The 19,724-nt window shown below is 37.0% G+C and overlaps 2 protein-coding genes and 1 long non-coding RNA gene across 3 annotated transcripts in view; 1 reads left to right on the top strand and 2 right to left on the bottom strand.

Annotated features, from left to right (window-relative positions):
• Window positions 1-19,724, bottom strand: part of DAPL1 (death associated protein like 1) — a 933,549-nt gene that overhangs the window by 164,240 nt on the left and 749,585 nt on the right. The gene's annotated exons all lie outside the window — the stretch shown is intronic.
• BAZ2B (bromodomain adjacent to zinc finger domain 2B) overlaps window positions 1-19,724 on the top strand; it is a 394,559-nt gene that overhangs the window by 84,449 nt on the left and 290,386 nt on the right.
• The window catches only part of LOC146395936 (uncharacterized), a 1,175,949-nt gene continuing 1,165,661 nt past the window's right edge, over window positions 9,437-19,724 (bottom strand). Inside the window, exons 2-3 of the long non-coding RNA XR_014830496.1 lie at window positions 15,180-15,589; window positions 9,437-14,252 (exon numbers count right to left, since the gene is read on the bottom strand). This is a non-coding gene — a long non-coding RNA (uncharacterized LOC146395936). The remainder of the gene's footprint in view (window positions 14,253-15,179; window positions 15,590-19,724) is intronic.

Below are 19,724 nucleotides of genomic sequence, written 5' to 3'. Positions count from 1 at the left end.
TCTAGTAGGTCAGGTCTGACAATCTGATTGGCTGAAGTAAGAAAGCATTAGGCTGTCAGAAGGACTTTGACTATGCTGCAGAGATTTTGGTTTTTTTTCCTTCAAGATCATTGTCATATTGCCTGAGCTGTTATAGGAATGTACCAGTGATTGACATCGCCCGCTGTGATAATGGACCCAGTGCATAAAATGCCAATAGTTTGGTCCTATTTGTTCGGAAGCTTACTGCTATTTGTATCCTTAACAGTGCTAACATGTAGAACAAGCAAAACTACTGGGATTTCTCTGTAGAAAGAGTGCTGGGATTTGGCTTTAACATGAATTGGTTGCATATTCATAATTTAAGAACAGCTGGTTACAGCAAGCACATAGTCATTTGCAAGCTATTATAAACCATTCCACTCACACATGGAGCCTTTGGTTGTTTTTTTTTTTTTTTTTTTTTTTTATTGATCTACCTGCATTTAAAATCTGGTCACTGCTGCTACTGAAGCTCTTCATTTTAGCTGTGTTTGCAACATAGAACAGCTTCAATTTTAAATATTTAATTTAAACTAAATGCTGAATAAAATGAAGAAGCTTTGAAGGAAGCAAGTGTAAAAGGTGAATATGTATTACTGATTGTATGTCTCATCTTGGCCAAAAACAAATATAGATTATACAACCATTGTAATTTTTGGAAAATGTTTTATGATTTTGTCCATAGGTAAATAACTGAATTATCTTTGATTTGAAAATATTGTTAATTATATTTTACTAGTTAGATGTAGTTTTAAGAAGCACAAACCGTAGCCTATAAAACAATTTCATCTAATATGTAGAAGACTGACAGAACTTTTAGTTTGGAGTGGTGTAAGGCAAGAGAGAAAGGAAGGAAAATCAAGACATTAAATGGGGTTAGGATAATGCTGATCCTAAACTATCAGTTTTTTAGAAGGAATCAAAGATGGAGTCTCTTCTGCTTTTTGGGTCACTTCTGGAATATTAAGTATAGCTGTGTATTGAAGTAACATGTGAAAGCTGGTCCAGCTATAATAGTTTCTGTGTGTTGTGCTGCTTAGTAGTGAATGAAAAGAGAGGAGAAAGCCACTGTATGCCAAACTTTCAATTGAGAGTAGGGGGAGAAAATGTTGAATGTGATTTTGCATATCCTGGTAGGAATCAGAGAGAACTCTGCCTTGATTTGTGTATGTTAAAATAATTTCTCTGAGTGATTTACAGTGACGGTGATTCTGTTGAGCTTTCACACAACAAAGTGTTAGATTCGCATGTGCTGCATGCATGTGTTTGTCCCCACACTAGATGATGAAGTGGCTTTCAGCACTTCAAGGTTGAGTACCAATCCTAAGAGTGCATTTTACTCTTTCTTGGCTTCACAAATGGCTGGATATGTTGGTAATATAACAGAATATATGGCCAAATTTAATCTAGCTGATAGTAGGCTGTACTTTTTTCTAAATAATAAATTCAAAGGTTATTAAAGGACGATGTGTTGTATTTTAGTTTTGAGTCCCATAGGATAATAACTTTATATATACCATTAATTTGCCATTATTTCAGGTTACATTAGTCATTTTGTAAATTGTTCTATGCCCTTTTGCTCTCTCTTTTTTTGGACTGTTGTCCTTTCAGTTATCTCCCTGATCGTCAGCATCTTAGCCCAGAATAAGCTGAGGAAATAAAAGCAGGTAAATTTAAAATAAGCCCTGTTTTCCTTTCTCCCTGACTTCTTGGTAGATCAGATGGAGAGAAGTCCTTAGATTTTTCACCAAAATAAAGGTTTGGAATTTTATTTGTCTACCTTTCCTGGTTCTCGTTGTAACAGATAATTATACTTAGATAAAAAGAGAGGTGAAGTAATGGGTTCAATTTTTAAAATATTAGCAAAAAAATCCAGAAAATTTAGCTATTACTCGAAAAATGAATTGACTCAAAAACAACCGCCACAGGAGAATCACAGGCATTTGATATATTTTTATTGGTCCCCTAATAATAGGGGAAAAGGAGGGCAGCTACCTTCATTCATCAGGTTTGTATTGAATGCTGTCTTCAAGCATACTCATGGAGAGCTATGGAGTAAAGTTTGTGAAAGCTCAGGAGAGAGATGACTTTTGCTTAGAATCACAGAAACGGCTCTTTGGTTTGGGTAGCTTTGAATTAGACCAAGAATGAATAAACTGAATGTTCAGAGATCAGAAGAAATAATCTGACTATTATTACTAGGACAGCATGAGCCTCCTCTAGAACAAATTAATTCAAACTAGGGCTTGTTGTATCTGGAGTTGAGCAGTCTTTTGGGGGTTATGCCAGATGGAAAAGAAATCATTATGGGGTGCTGCTTTTCCTCCATTGCTTTCAGAATTGGCTGCTTGGCTTTCTCTGGAGAAGGTAGGTTAATCAGTTTCAAATCATCCATTTCAGTGATAGGATTGCAGTTTGTGGAAGCCAGGTTAAAACTGACAGAACTGCCCTTTCTGGTCAGAGTTATTCAAATATTGTTTAATGTGAGATCAACCAGAAAAACTCTCTTCTGCCTCATTCTTTTCCAGTGCTTTTATAAATGTTGTTTCTTGAAACCTAATGTATCATCATACCTACCAAGAACATCAAGCAAAGAGGATGTGACCTCTTTTTTCCTTTTCTAGATGTGGTGGTGAGGAACTAGCTTTCCAAGGAGGTTTGATGCCTCTGGCTCAAAAAACACTTTTACTTGTTTTAGTTCCTTTGGATGAATGAAGAAGACAGACTGGCTGGACTATCAATAATAGGAATATCCATAAGGACAAAAAGCCAACAAAATGTTTAACCTCTTCCTTTAAATTACATCAGTACTGAATTTCCCTTATAATAGAAATCCTACAAAGAATAAAGAGTTTGAAAAGGAAAGATTAAAACAAAGACAGATGTACAAGAAAGTATGTTTTCAGTGGCTAGACTTTTCCTAACTTCATTGTTACTGCAGTAAGATAAATTTAAATTTATTTCGTTTTCCTTTTTGCATTATTGTGATAAACATTTACTTGAAGGGACCTTTTAGAAGAAAACGTTAAAACATATGTAATCATTTCTTATTTTGATGATGATGAGTTTTGAGGTAAATGAAATGTGGAAATGAGTAGACATAGAAGGCTATCTAGTATCTGAGTTTAGAAAGAAACCATACTTATTATTTTCTGGTTTCCATCATGACATGGTTGTTGAAACATTACTTTTGGACTTCCTGGGAGGAGGGTTATTGTTAACATAAACCATTATGGTGGTGTAAGAAGCGGCTAAGCTGATCTTGAGCACCTGAAAAAAATCAGGGAGCAGCCCATAAGTCACATAATGTATTTCTACTTTTATGGGTTGTTAGTGTAGTGTACTGAAAGAAATAGGGTCTACAAAGAAACAGTAACAGAGATTGTGGGTCAAATCTATTTTAAAAGAAGGGTACTTCAAAGCCAAAGGAATTGGGGGTAGACAGTAACAACAACAAAAAGAGGAGACAGTTTTAAAGAAGGCTTTTATTTTTTTTTTAGGGCTGTACTCAGCATATGGAGGTTCCCAGGCTAGGGGTCTAGTCAGAGCTACAGCTGCGGGTCTACACCACAGCCACAGCAACGCTGGATATGAGTGAGGCCAGGGATAGAACCTGCAACCTCATGGTTCCTAGTCGGATTCGTTCAGCTGCTGCACCACAACAGGAACTCCAAGAAGTCTTTTAAATGGGGTTAAGAGGAGTGGAGAATTGTTATGTAATGGAGTCCTCTTCACTGTGGTCAAAGTGTCTTGGCATTGAATTCCTGCCTTGTTATTAATAATTTCAGCAGTTTGTTGAGAAAATAACTCTTATCTAGAATCATACCTTGGGCATTTGAAGTAGGAAGTTGAAGGGTTAGGGAAGGGCTTTGTAAACAGTCAGGTGGTTGGTTCAGGAAGAGAACATGTAATAACTTTGGCCAGTTAGGTAAAAACTCTTTCCTTTTCCCTCTCCAGAATGAGATGTACTTGCCAGAACTCATAAACGAGAAGAATTGGTAAATTCTTTTGTGCTAAGTGTGAAATGGAAAGGTAGGAGCAGGCTGAGCTGGGGGAGGAGAGTAGGCGCCGAATAGAATGTGACCAGAATTTCCCTGGTTTTGTTTTTTTGTTCTTTTAATGAAGTGCTCTATAACATAGTCCCTTGGTTTTGACTTTTTTCTTTGTAATGTGAAACACCTTTTGTGAAACAGGTCATTTCTTGCAATTTATCGCAAATATTTCATTCTTGGTAGGTAGCATTTGATATGTTTCAGCTGAAGTCCAGAGGCATAACTAAATTAACTACATGTGCCGGGGTAAAAATTAATGTCTATTTCTGTATTTGTAATCTCAGCACTTCATGAGTGAGTGAAAAATAATCCTGTACCCACCCATGGAAACAATCACTTATTAGTTTCTCATGTTTAGTACTATTGCGATGTGCTAATAGTTATGTATTAGGCAGCAGTGATTAGTTAAATATATTGGTCGTTAAATTGAGAATAAGTATCAGGTCAGCATCTATTTTTAAATAACTAGAAACAATTCAAGGTGCCTAGGAATAAAATGTATGGCCCATAATGTGCTTAAGGAGTTCATAATTTACTTAGAGAGAAAGGGTGTACATGAAATCTTTTCTTTTGTGATTTTTATGTTATAAATTTAATTTTTTATGTCAGGAAAAAAATTAAGGGTAGGAAAGGAAAAATTATTTTAATAGCCATCATTTACTCAGTGACCTTATGCTCCAACTGGGATACATGTGTCAGATGCCCTCTGTTCCTGAGTAGCTCTCACAGTGTGGCATCTTACACTAAATGTGGCTCTTATGTCTTAATATAGATGTTTTTTGTATATCATAGCTTTTTTTTGCTTTTTTTAGGGCCACATCTGCAGCATATGGAAGTTCACAGGCTAGGGGTCAGTTGGAACTGCAGCTGCCCACCTATACCACAGCCACAGCCAAGCCTCATCCTTAACCCACTGAGTGGGGCCAGAGATTGAACCATGTCCTCTTGGATGCTAGTTGGGGTCATTACCACTGAGCCACAACAGGAGCTCCTATCATAGCTTCTAAATACAGGCCAGCTGTGAGTATTTGGAGCTCAGCTACATAAATGACATCTGCTTTAATGTTGGTGGTGAAATTGGCTGTGTTGCACTTATGAGTGGCAAATATAATCCATCCCCAGTGTGGTCGATGTCGATGATATTTTTAAATTATATTTTAATACAACCTGTTGACTAGACCCTACCACACTCTCCCATTCTCCAGTAAGATGAGTTTATACTGTAAGGTCGCATGGTTTAGGATACTTCATATGCTTAAGTATTGGTATCTCCAAAATGCTTTTTAAAATTGCTTTAGAATTAAAAGGATTCAAGGAGATAATGAAACTTCAATTGGGCTTTGAAGAAAGTAGTAGATATTTTAGCTTAGAAGAGCAACCTGAGCAAAGGCGAGGATGGAGGGGAACGTAACTAACTAAAATTTGTTTGAAAATAATGACAGATAAGTTAGAGGAATTTGGGCTAGTTAATAGATTTTCAAGCAGAGGTGTGACATGATTAAAAAGTTGTTTTAGGAAAATAAATGTGAAGGAAATCTGTTAAATGTTTAGAAAGAAGAGGTTATTAAAAGACCAGTAATTTATTGCAGAAATTCAAGTGTCAGACGGTAATGACTAGACTAATAGTAATGTGAATGGGCAGAAGGATTAATATGAACTACATAATTTAAAGGAATGGGGTTGAGCTAGTTGGGGGAGGTAGGAGATTATGTTACCTTACATTCACATTTATTTCATATGACCATAACAATAATTTGATGCAATTGAACACTCATTTCCTTCTTTTCAGATGATGAAAGTGAAAGCTATAGAGACTGTCTGTGGCTTACCACTGTCAGTTGTTACATATTCTTTCTAATATATCATAAGGTCTCAAGATGAGTTTAGCTTAACAAACTCTCATCCTTTTTTTAAAAACCCTTCTACTCTCCTGGTATATCACATATGTATAAATGAATAATCACAGCTAGTTTGCCTAATATTTTTCATTTGTATTTATGTTTATAGCTCTGTAATGTATTTATACCACTGCCAGACATTGCTTTCTGAAAACCACTGGGAGATGGGAGGCAGCATGTTCTAAACATATTAGAGACATGCCATATGTTATGGATCCCTAAGTGTAGACTTTGATGACTGTGATTTTTGCATATGATGTTCTCAATTATTATTTTCTCTCTTTTTACTTGGTAGAATCTGCTTATTTTCTAATATCCTCTGAAGAGTTACTTTTGTGAAAATCTTTCTAACCCTCTACCTCCCCACAAGATTATCTGATTCTTTCTTTGTTCCCCAATTGAGTGCTAAATGGTGGAGTGCATGGTTGTGTAAATAGGCACACTGATTCTTTTTTAACCTTTATAAATAATGCTTCAGTGAACGTTTTTATTCATACCACTTTTATTTATTGTTGTTTGACATCATTTCTTATTTTTTTTTTTTTGTCTTTTTTTTGTTGTTGTTGTTGTTGTTGTTGCTATTTCTTGGGCCACTCCCGCGGCATATGGAGGTTCCCAGGCTAGGGGTTGAATCGGAGCTGTAGCCACCGGCCTACGCCAGAGCCACAGCAACGCAGGATCCGAGCCGCGTCTGCAACCTACACCACAGCTCACGGCAACGCCGGATCGTTAACCCACTGAGCAAGGGCAGGGACCGAACCCGCAACCTCATGGTTCCTAGTCGGATTCGTTAACCACTGCGCCATGACGGAAACTCCTGTTTGACATTATTTCATAGGATAAATTTCCAAAAATGCAATTGCAGTTGGGTCAATGGCTGAGAATGCTTTAAGGCTTTTAAAATATATCGTGAGCTTTGCTTTTGTTCAGTATTGTATGATTTTATATTTCACTGTCATTATATGGTACCTGTTTACCATACTTTCAGTGGCAGGTGGGAATTCTATCCCAGAACCACTATTACACACTGCCATATTTTCATTGGGTTGGGTATATTCATTATTTTTAGCCCGTGCCAATTGCATTGCAGAAAATGTCCCTTTTTCTTTTTCTTTCTTTTTTTTTTTTTAGGGCTATACCTGTGGCATATGGAAGTTCCCAGGCTAAGGGTCTGTTTGGAACTACAGCTGCTGGCCACAGCCACAGCCACAGTCACAGTAATGCAGGATCCAAGTTGCTTCTGTGACCTACTGTCACTCCTTAACTCACTAAGTGAGGCCAGGGATTGAACCCACATCCTCATGGATACTAGATGGGTTCGTTTTCACTGACCACAATAGGAACTCCTATACCTTATTTAATCTGCATTTCTGTGACTAATTAAAGTGACAATTTTTCAGTGTCTTCACCCGTTGTATTTCTCTTTTGTGATTTGTCTTTGACATTTGCTGTTTTTGCACTGAGATCTTATGTTTATTGTAACCATTTATAAATTCTTCTAAGTATTCATGATATATTTTCATTATATTTATTATAATTGTTTGGCTTTTTTTTTTTTTTTTTTTTTTTTGTCGTTTTGCCATTTCTTGGGCCGCTCCCGCGGCACATGGAGGTTCCCAGACTAGGGGTCTAATCGGAGCTGTAGCCTCCAGCCTATGCCAGAGCCACAGAAAGGTGGGATCTGAGCCACGTCTGCAACCTACACCACAGCTCATGGCAACACCAGATCCTTAACCCACTGAGCAAGGCCAGGGATTGAACCCACAACCTCATGGTTCCTAGTCGGATATATTAACCACTGAGCCACGACTGGAACTCCTTGTTTGGCTTTTTAATATTGTTTTTATTTATAGAAATGTAAAATATTAAATTGTTGATCTTTGGATTTTTGGAAACATTTTCTTCCATTTTTAAGCTTAAAAAATGTTCTCCTTGACCGAGTTTTTATAGTTACTTCTCATATTTTTAATCTTATTTAATTATTTTTAAAAATAAATTTAGGAGGACTAATACTTTGGTTGACTTATATCTCAACCGAGGTGTAAATCTTTAGATTGAAGAGAGGCAGGGTTTTTTTTTGTGTGTGTTTTGGATTTTTTTTAGTTGTATTCATATATTTATTCAACAAGTTTCATTAAGTACCTAGCATATTCTGCATGTAGAAAGAGTAATAAATCCTGGTTTTGACCTCAAAGTCTCACAATGTAGTGGAAGATTACCAAGATTAAAATATATTAAACAAGAGTTCCATCGTGGCTCAGCAGAAGCAAATCTGACTAGCATATATGGGAACGCAGGTTGGATCCCTGGCGTCTTGCTCAGTGGATTAAGTATCCAGCTTTTCTGTGAGCTGGGGTGTAGGTCGCAGATGCGGCTGGGATCCCACGTTACTGTGGCTGTGGTGTAGGCTGGCAGCTGTAGCTCAGATTCGACCCCTAGCCTGGGAACCTCCATATGCTGCTAGTGCAACCCTAAAAAGACAAATATATATATACACACATAAAAATATGTATGTATATATATAAAATATATATAGGGTTTTAAAAAACTGAAGTATAGCTGATTTGGAAAATTGTGTTAGTTATAGGTATACAGCAAAGTAGTTCAGTTACATATATATAGTTTTTCAGATTATTTTCTTTTTTTTTTCTTTTAGGGCTGCACCAATAGCATATGGAAGTTCCCAGGCTAGGGTTGAATCGGAGCTATAGATGCTGGCCTACACCACAGCCACAGCAATGCAGGATATGAGCAGCATCTGCAGCCTACACCATAGATCACGGTAATGCTAGATCCTTAACCTACTGAGCAAGGCCAGGGATCAAACCTTCATTCTCATGGATGCTAGTCAGATTTGTTTCTGTTGTACCACAATGGGAACTCTGAGATTATTTTCCATTAATGGTTATCATAAGATACTGAATTAGTTCTCTGTGCTATACAGTAAATCCTTGATGCTTATCTATTTTATGTATAGTAGTTTATATCTGTTACTCCCATACTCCTAATTTATCCCTTCCCCTCTCCTTTCCCCTTTAGTAACCATAAGTTTGTTTTCTATGTCTGTGTTTCTGTTTTGTGTATAGATTCATTTGTATTATTTTAAAAAGTCCACATATAAGTGATATCATATAATATTTGTCTTTGTCTTACCTCTCTTAGAATGATAATCTCTAGATCCACCCATGTTGTTGCAAATGGCAATATTTCATTCTTGTGGCTGAGTAATATTCTTGAGTGTATATATGTGTGTGTGTGTGTGTACATATATATATATATATGGCCTACACCACAGCCACAGCAATACAGGATATGAGCAGCATCTGCAGCCTACACCACAGATCACGGTAATGCTAGATCCTTAACCTACTGAGCAAGGCCAGGGGCATGTATATATATATGACATCTTAAGCCAATCATCTGTTGATGGGCACTTGGATTCTTTCCATGTCTTGGCTATTGTAGTTTGTTTTTTTTTTTTTTTTTTTAGGGCCGCACCCATGGCATGTGGAGGTTCCCAGGCTGGGGTTGAGTCAGAGCTGACGGGGCTGGTCTGCACCGTAGCCCATAGCAACATGGGATCCAAGCCATGTCTGCGACCAACATCACAGTTCACAGCAACAGTGGATCCTTAACCCACTGAACAGGGGGCCAGGAATCGACTCTGAGTCCTCATAGATGCTAGTTGTATTCATTACCTCTGAGCCATGACAGGAACTCCTATGTCTTGGCTGTTGTAAATAGTGCTGCTGTAAACATTGCACTGCATGAATCTTCTTTTTTTTTTTAGGGCAGCACCTGCAATATATGGAAGTTCTTGGGCTAGGGGTCCAGTTGAAGCTGTAGGTGCCAGCCTACACCACAGCCACAGCCACAGCCACAGCAGATCTGTGACTTACACCTCGGCTCATCCTTAACCCACTGAGCAGGGTCAGGGATCAAATGTGCATCCTCATGGAGACTAGTCAGGTTCATTACTGCTGAGTCATAATGGGAACTCAGGCATATATCTTTCTGAATTAAGAGTTTTCATCTTTTCTGAATATATGTCCAGGAGTAAGGGGTTGTTGAGTCATATGGTATTTCTATTTTTAGTTTATTACTATTTATAGTTTATTACTATTTTTCATGGTGGCTGCACAAATTACATTCCCACCAACAGTGTAGGAAGGTTCCCTTTTCTCCACATCCTCTTCAGCATTTATTATTTGTATATTTTTAAAATGATAGCCATTCTGGCCAGTGTGAGGTGATACCTCATTGTGTTTTTGTTTGTTTGTTTTCATTTTTGGCCGCCCTGCAGCATATCACATATGGAATTCCTTGGCCAGGGATCAGATCCGAGCAGCAGTCACACCTAAGCCACAGCTGCAGCAACACTGGATCCTTAACCCTGTGTGTCAGGCAGGGGATCAAACCTGTATCCCAGTGCTTCCAAGACGCTGCTGATCTCATTGTGCCACAGTGGGAACTCTCTCATTGTAGTTTTGATTTGCATTTCTCTTTAAATTTAGTGATGTTGAGCATCTTTTCATGTGTCTGTTGGCCATGTCTTCCTTGGAGAAATGTCTGTTTAGGTCTTCTGCCCATATTTGATTGGGTTGTGTGGGTTTTTGATACTGAATTGTATAAACTGTGTATTTTGGAAAATAAGCTCTTGTGGCTTTGTTTGTGAATGTTTTCTCCCAATCTGCATGTTGTCTTTTTGTTTTGTTGATGGTTTCCTTTGCTTTGCAAAAAATTTAAAATGTGATCAGGTCCTATTTGTTTATTTTTGCTTTTATTTCTACGGCCTTATGAGACTGACCTAAGAAAAACATTGGTATGTTTATGTCTGAGACTGTTTTTCCTGTGTTCTATTCTAGGAGTTTTATGGTGTCATGTCTTATATATAGGTCTTTTAACCATTTTGAGTTTACTTTTATATAAAGTGTGAGGGTGTGAGGTTGTGTTCTAGTTTCATTGATTTACGTGTAGCTGTCGAACTTTCCAAACACCACTTGCTGAAGAGACGATCTTTTCTCCATTGTGTATTCTTGACTCTTTTGTCTTAAGTTAATTGACCAGAGGTTGTGTGGGTTTATTTCTGGGCTCTCTATTTTGTTTCATTGTTATATATGTCTGTTTTTGTGCTGATACCATGTTGGGTTTTTTTTTTTTTTTTTTTTTTTCAGTTTCATTGAAGTATAGTTGATTTACAATGTTGTGATAATTGCTGCTGTACCACAGGGTGATTTAGTTATACATGTACACATGTCCATTCTTTTTTCAGATTCTTTTCCCATATAGATTATCATAGAATATTGAGTAGAGTTCTCTGTGCTATACAGTGTCATGCCCTTTTTATTTATTTTTTTATTTTTTGGTCTTTTTTAGGGCTGCACCCATGGCATATGGAGTTCTCAGGATAGGGGTCAAATCAGAGCTGTAGCCGCTGGCCAACGCCACAGCCACAGAAATGCCAGATCTGAGCTGCATCTGTGGCATACATCACAGCTTATGGCAACGCCAGATCCTTAACCCACTAGTGAGGCCAGGAATCGAATCTGCATCCTCATGGATGCTAGTCACATTCATTTCTGCTAAGCCACAACGGGAATTCCACCACGCAGTTTTAATGGAAGCTTTGTAGTATTATCTGAAGTGTGGAATGGTAGCTTTGTAGTATTATCTGAAGTGTAGAATGGTTATGACTCTAGCTTTGTTCTTTCTTCTCAAGCTTAAAAAAGTTTTTAAATTGAAGTATATTTGACTTACAATATTATATTAGTTTCAGGTGTACAACATAGTTATTCAATATTTGTAATAGAGGATACTCCATCTAAAGTTGTTACAAAATAATAGCTATAGTCCCCTGTGCTGTTCAATATATCCTTGTTGCTTATTTATTTTATATGTAGTAGTTTGCATTTCTTAATCTCATATCCCTATCTTGCCCCTCCCCCCTTCCCTCTCTCCACTGGTAACCACTAGTTTGTTCTATATTTTATGTTTGGTATATAATTCTTCACCATTCCTTTTTGCTAGTAAAGCTGTCCTTCAATGCCTATATTAAGGCCCAACTTCCCATCAACACTTATTACATATACTATATTTCCACAAAATCTCTTATTACAAAGAATGTTGAACTAGATAACTAAAGTTTGAGTTTTTAAAGCATTGTCGATTTTTTTTTTTCTTTTTTAAGGCCACACCTGCAGCATATGGAAGTTCCCAGGCTAGGGGTCAAATTGGAGCTGCACCTGCTGGCCTACACCACAGCCACAGCAGCTTGGGATCTGAGCCACATCTGTTACCTACACCACTGCTCACGGCAATGCCAGATCCTTAACCCATTAAGTGGAGCCAGGGATCAAACCTGCATCCTCATGAATACTAGTTGGATTCATTTCCGCTGAGCCATAATGGTAACCCCTCCATTGTCAATTTTGTATTGTTGTTTTGTTTCTACCTCTGGTAAAAGGACTCTATAAAAGTATTAGTTTTATTAGGTAATACTGAACACAGTATAATCATGTTCATTGCCTATTGATTTTTTTCTTTATATTCATTTTATTTTCTAACATTTAAAAAAATTGAGGTATAATTGACATACAACATTATATTTTCAGATATACATGTGCTTAAAATTAAAAGTATATTTTTACTAAAAAATAAGTGCAAAAGTTTTGAAAAATACAGGAAAATATTAAGATAAAACTTTTAAATGTCCAAAATCCCATTATTTGCTCTTTATTTAATGTTGTACTTTATTTAGTGAAAGTGTTCATAAATGAAATAGCTAGTTTGTATCTTTAAAAAAAGTGAAGATGAGGGAAGTGGACATGAATTAACTCGCTTTTGTGTTATCAACTAAGAAAGAATGAAAAAATCCAGTTGGATTAAGCAATAAGGACATTGGTAACCTTGGCAATACTAGTTTCAGTGCAGTGGTTTTGACTAGAGGTGAATAAATAGAAACTTGGAGTTTAGATAGATTTTTTTTCTTTTTTCTTTTCTAAGAGAAAAGGAAAAGAGATTGGCAAGTGTTTAGGAAGGAAATGTGGACTTGAATATGACCTTCTTAAATAGTGAAAGAAACTCAAGGTATAAGGTCTGGGCATATAATTCAGAGGTTCTTTGAGAAGTGGGAAGAAACAGGTTCCAGACCATGTTATATGGATTGTCATTAACTAGAAAGAGGGATACTTCTGTGATTAGAAGGAATGATAAAATTTGTGCATATGTGTAGCAGTGAGGTTGGAGCTTTGGTGGAAAGAAATTTCAGAGTTCAAGTTCGAAATAGAAGAAAATTTTCAACCAGAAATGGCTCTTTACTGGTTTTTTTTTTTTTTTTTTTAATAAAACAAGGTTTTAATTTCCAAGTGATTTTTTTCTATGTGTGTGTATATATATATATTTCTTTTTACAAAATAATAATGATATGGAGTTTTGCATTGCACTTTTTACACTGTATTTTCTTTTTGGATTCTTTTATGAGCATTTTCTTGTGTCATTAAATATTTTTAAACAGCATACAATAATTAAATCAACTACCCAAGTTTGGGATATTTAAATTGTTTCTGATTAGCCTATAGTATGTAATGATACATCAAACATCCCTAAGCCTTTGTGCATATTCTAATTTTTAATTCCTTAGAATACATTCCTGGAAATTGAATTGCTATGTCAAAGGATATGAATATTTACATATATGTATTATCCTTGTAAATATTAACAACTGTCTGTGTGTCTAGGAGAGGGAGTCCTGATTTGTAGTATATGCTGTTTTCTATGGTGTAAATACTCCCAGCGTGGTCTGTTTTAATCCAACAACTTAATACCACTGAACAGAATTGAGATATGCAGTCACACAACCATTATATACTATTTGCACCAAACTGATACAATAGATGTAAATAACCTAAACAGCATAGATAATAATAAAATGTAGTAAAGTAATTAGGGAGTGATCAGTTTTAAGTGTTTATTACCTTATTTTTAATTTTCTTTACTGATCTGTAAGTTCATGTAATTTAATTTTTAATAGTTACTGTGGTTAACAGCTGGGTTGCAAAATTCCTGAAAATTTAGCAGTTGGCTCCTGTGAACTACTGTGAGTAAGCTCAAGCACACCACTGCGAAGTTACCTTTTTTTTTTTCCTCCTCTTCCTTCCTTTTTCCCTTTCTTTCTTCTGTTTTCTAATATTTATGGTGGGATTTTTCTTCCAATATTATATTTTTCATTATGGGAAGAAATATAAACACTTAGAAGACAAAGCTTTATTTTTTTCTTTATGGCCTCAAAATTTGTTTTGCTTTACTCTTGAATGTGTGATAGGTGGACTCAGTTTAGGTGAAAGAAATAAAGTATGGATACCCAGATTTATATATTTTTTTCTAGGAGATTATTCATATTCAGTTTTCTCCAAAATATTCTTTATTTTTTTCTTCACTTTTGGCCACCCCACAGCATATGGAGTTCCTGGGCCAGGGATCAGATCCGTCCCAGTCATGGTTGTAACCTACGCCACTGCAGCTGCAGCAGTGCTGGATGTTTTAACCCACTGTGCCAAGCCAGGCTGGGGATTGAACCTGCATCTTGGTGCTGCAGAAACACTGCTGATCCTGTTGTCCCACAGCAGGAACTCTGTCCCCAAAAGATTTTTGAGTTCTGACAGTTGATTGAATTATTTAACTCTTACTGTTTCTAATATTTTTTTAGTTGATTCTCCAGGATTTCTGGATACATAATCATATTATGCAAATAAATATAATTTTGCTACCTTCATTTTAATATTTGTAACTTTTCCGTGTAAAGAATAAAGTTGGTTATTACCTACAAAGCAAATGTTAACATTGAGCATCTTTTTTTCACCTGACTTTGGGAATGCTTCAAATATTTTATCATTGTCTATTGGCTTCTTCATTTTTTTTTTATTTTTTACAAGTTTTACTGAAGTCTAGTTAATTTAAAATGTGATAATTTCTGCTGCACAACAAAGTGACTCATATATCATTGTCTATTGGCTTCTTTAATGATGACATTTTCCTCACTGGTCCTTTTTGGTGGCTTTTGGTTTGTTACATGTATTTTTGAAAATCACATTAAGCAAGTATCTATTGATTTCTATTTTGTTAAGACTTAAAAAATTCAGGAGTTTCCATTGAGGCTCAGCATGTTAAGAACCCGACTAGTATCCATGAGGATGTGGGTTCAATTCCTGGCCTCATTCAGTGGGTTAAGGATCCAGCTGCTGTGTAGGTCACCGATGCGGCTATGATCCAGTGTTGCTGTGGCTGTGGCATAGGCTGGTGGCTGTGGTGTAGGTCACCATCTGCAACTTTGAACCCTAGCCTGCCGGTATGGCCCTGAAAAGAAAAAAAAAAAAATTCAGAAAGGAAGTTTAACTATTTAAATGAGTAGCAGCTGGGTAATTCTTGATGACCTCCATTTACCTTAGTGTTTTTAAACTTCTTTTTGTTTTTAGAGCTACATCTATGGCATATGGAGGTTCCCTGGCTAGGGGTCAAATCAGAGCTGCAGCTGCCAGCATACACCACAGCCACAACACCATATTATCCAAGCTGGTCTGCAACCTATACCACAGCTCACAGCAATACCAGATCCTTAACACACTGAGTGAGGCCAGGGATTGAACCTGCATTCTCATGGATGCTAGTCAGATTCGTTTCCGCTGAGCCACGATAGGAATTCCTGGCCTTTGTTTTATAATATGTGCTAGAAGTTTAGATGTTGATGGTTTTTAATATTTGGGGTAAGCAACAAGGTAAACTGGGCAGTAATAGTTCAGATATGTTTTTCCCTATAAGTTTTTCTCTGAATCTCTTGAGATCTGTGCTGTGGATGTACCCCTGTGATTCTGTGTTTGAGGGTCATCCTTTTTTTTTTTTTTTTTTTTTTGACTTCTGCATGCAACAACTGATGTGGAATCTAGTTCCCAGACCAGGGATTGAACCCTGGCTATAGCAGTGAGTGTGCTGAGTCCTGAGCACCAGACCATCAGAGAACTCGCAAAGGTCATCCTTTGATTTTAGCAGTTCTGCTTCAGCCTGGCCTACCTGTGGATGGGGGTTGGGAGTGGGGAGGTAGGAGGAGGAAAATGGCCACTCTATAATACTGTGGATTATGACTTTTGTTTGGTGAGTCAGTGCTTACTTATGTCTGCCTAGTCAAACTTGATCACCACCTGCAAAATGCTGGCTCCTTTTCAACCCTGATGACTGGTTGAGGAAAATTAAAACAGTGAGGCTAAAATGTAGCCCATGATGTTTTTCTCCTATGCAAACATGAGTCCCACATATGTGATTCCCATTTCTCTTAAGGTAGGCCTTCCATTTTCTTGAACTTTAACTTTACAAGTTAGGATGTTTAGTAAAATCTGTACCTTGTTTTCTAAGGGCATAAGAGTTATAATATTGTTATAATATTAGTATTTTCCCTGGCTTTTTTTTTTTTTTTAGGGCCCCACCCAAGGCATATGGAGGTTCTTATCATAGGGGTCAAATTGGAGCTGCAGCTACCAGCCTATACCACAGCCATAGCAATGTGGAACCTCAGCCAAGTCTGCGACCTACGCACAACTCACCCCAATACCAGATCCCCAACCCATTGAGCGAGGCCAGGGATTGAACCCACATCCTTATGGATACGACATGGCCTCGCTCAGTGAGTTAAGGATCCGGCGTTGCCATGAGCTGTGGTGTAGGTCGCAGACATGACTCGGATGCTGCATTGCTGTGTCTGTGGTGTAGGCAGGCAGCTGTAGCTCTGATTCGACCCCTAGCCTGGGAACCTCCATATGCTGAGGGTACGGCCCTGGAAAAGACAAAAACAAAAAACAAAACAATGAAAAGAGTATTTCTATATCTGGGCATAGTATGTAACTATTTCATTAAAGTTTTGTTCAGAATTTCCCCTGAAAATAAAAATGTAACGGACAAGGAGGACATTGACACATCTCCAGGGACTTCTCATTAACAAAATTTCTGAAATATTTACATTAAACATTTTATCTATACAGAACTAACTCTAGGAAAGGATAAGTGCCTTTCTTGATTTGACAGTTTTTCCCATGTGACTCTTAGAGGAACAACAGATAAAACAAACCTAATTCTTGCAGTTCCCGTCGTGGCTCAGTGGTTAACGAATCCGACTAGAAACCATGAGGTTGTGGGTTCGGTCCCTGCCCTTGCTCAGTGGGTTAACGATCCGGCGTTGCCATGAGCTGTGGTGTAGGTTGCAGATGTGGCTCAGATCCTGCCTTTCTGTGGCTCTGGCATAGGCCGAAGGCTACAGCTCCGATTAGACCCCTAGTTTGGGAACCTCCATGTGCCACAGGAGCGGCCCTAGAAAAGGCAAAAAGACAAAAAACAAAAACAAAACCAAAACAACCTAATTATTTGTAACAGCTCTATTTTTATAAGGTGAAGCCGCAGATCTTTTGGCTTTCTTGAGGCACACTGAGAAATCTCAAAGATAGTTTAGTGTAAAATACTGTAAAAAGTTTTATATTATTTGTATTTAGGAGATGATTAGGAGAATGCAAAATCGAGAGCTATTAGGAGATTTGGGGCTTGATTAAAATAGAATCATGAGTATCTGAGAAATAATACTTCATTACTTATTTAATCAAAGTAACAATAAAAATAAACATAGAAGATAATATGTTTGCTGATTCATAAATGAGGAGGAACTTTTATTATTATTTTCTTTAGATAATCAAGGACATAAAAAAGTCAGCACAAAGCACAGAAAATTATTTTGGTAGGACAGTATTTCTGCTATTTAGGCACTCTGTGCAGAAGGTATATAATAGCCTTTCATGTTGAAGATATTAATCAGTAACCCAAGGAGGCAAGCCCATCAACACTGAATGAACTTGGCTAAAATTTAAAATGTTTCATAGCTTCTTTTCAGAACTGGCTATTATAAACAAAAGCAAAGAAAAATTTACTTTCCAAGTTAGGTCCTTCATTACTGTCTTTCATATTCTTGTTCAAACAGGCATTTTACTTTGAGGTCAGTGTTTCTCTAAGGGGATCTGTGAAGTCAAAACAATATCTGTGGCAATACTAAGACACTGTTTTAATGTATAATACATTTATTATTGCTATCTTCAAGGGTGTCAGTAAATAAATATTCAAAATTCTCAATTTCCAATATGGTAAACATCAATAGATATAATCCATATAAGATAAAAGCTCTTTGGAGTCTTCATAATTTCTAAGAGTGGAATGGGGTCATAAGACCAAAAAGCCCAAGAGCCTGTCCTTTAGTTAAAACTCAGTTTTATTTCTCTGTCATTGTTGCTCTCAGCTACTCATATTGATTATAACTTTTAGCTAAGCTAATTTCTGTTTCACAGAGAAAAGTTATGGGGGAGGGTGCCTAAATTGAGAACTGTCTGCCATACACCAGCATTTTAGCAGGCTAGCAGAGCTCTTGGGCACACATATATCCCTTTACACCTTAAAGTGGCAAAAATTGACGCTTTCATTAACATGACCTGGAACTATAGCCTGTCAGTATTAAAATAAAAAGCAAAATATATAAGCTTAAAACTGTGCCTAGTAATTAATGTTTCAGTATCTTAGATACTTCTAGGAATCTAATAATTTTCATTTAATTAATTTAATTTAATATCAGTTCAAGGTTTTAGGTTACCTAAACATCTTGAAAATTACCTTCAAGCTGCCATTCACAAAATAGGTGTTGTTGAAAAAAGCTTTTGCCAAAAGAATGATTTAGGAGTTCCTGTTGTGGCTCAGCAGGTTAAGAGCCCAGTGTCATGTCCTTGAGGATGTGGTTCAATCCCTGGCCTTGCTCAGAGGGTTAAGGATCTGGCATTGCCTCAAGCAGAGGTATAGGTCACAGATGCAGTTGGGATCTGGCATTACTGGGATTGCGGTGTAGGCCAGCAGCTGCAGCTCCAATTCAGTTGCTAGTCTGGGAGTTTATGAATGCCACAGGTGTGACCCTAAAAAGAAAAAAAAAAAGATTTAATTTATTTGAACATAGGAATTTATATTTTTCAGAACTGTAAACATTTTTGTGATTAATTTTAGCTTTTTTGGTTAAAGCCATAACTTTATTAAATTTATTAAATTAGTCTAATTTACCAAAGATTTGCCTAAATCTTGGGTTCTTCAACAGTCCTGATTTTGTTTTTCCCATATTTTTGTCCTTTTTGGCCATACCTACAACATGTGGAATTTCCCAGGTCAGGGGTTGAACCAGTGCCTCAGCAGCAACTCAAGCTGTAGCAATGACAGTGCCAGATCCTTAACCCATTGAGCCGCAAGGGAGGTCGTCCTGACTTTGTTTCTATAAGTATCTTGTTTGTTTGTTTTTTTTTGTAATGTACTTTTAAAATATTTGAAATCCAATTTTTTTATTCTCTGAGAATTAAAGACAATGAAAATCCTGGAAATGGATGGGGTGATATTGCATGTTGTGAATGAGCTTGATACTACTGAAATGTACATTTTAAAATGATGAAAATGGCAAGTGATATGTTATATGTATTTTACCACTGCTACCAAAAAGGAAAAAAAAAAAAAGAAAGGCACAGATAACTTGGTAAGATGTCCTGGAGAGGCCATTAGCAATCTTTTTTGGCCTTTGCTAAAGTCTTCACCATTTTATCTCGGGAACATTACATTAAAAGGGGTAAGATTTGGATGTGCAGAACTAAAGAGAGATATAGTTCACATTGTCTAAAGATAAGATGCACAAAGTTTTGGCCAAAGT

The sequence above is a fragment of the Sus scrofa genome, chromosome 15 (assembly GCF_054392235.1).
Source record: "Sus scrofa isolate SSC_HxYL_T2T_F1_AM1 chromosome 15, Sscrofa_HxYL_maternal_Yorkshire_Landrace_v2.0, whole genome shotgun sequence".
Lineage (NCBI taxonomy): Eukaryota > Metazoa > Chordata > Mammalia > Artiodactyla > Suidae > Sus > Sus scrofa.
Note: the sequence above shows the minus strand (reverse complement) of the source record. Positions and strands in the feature narration are given on the sequence as shown.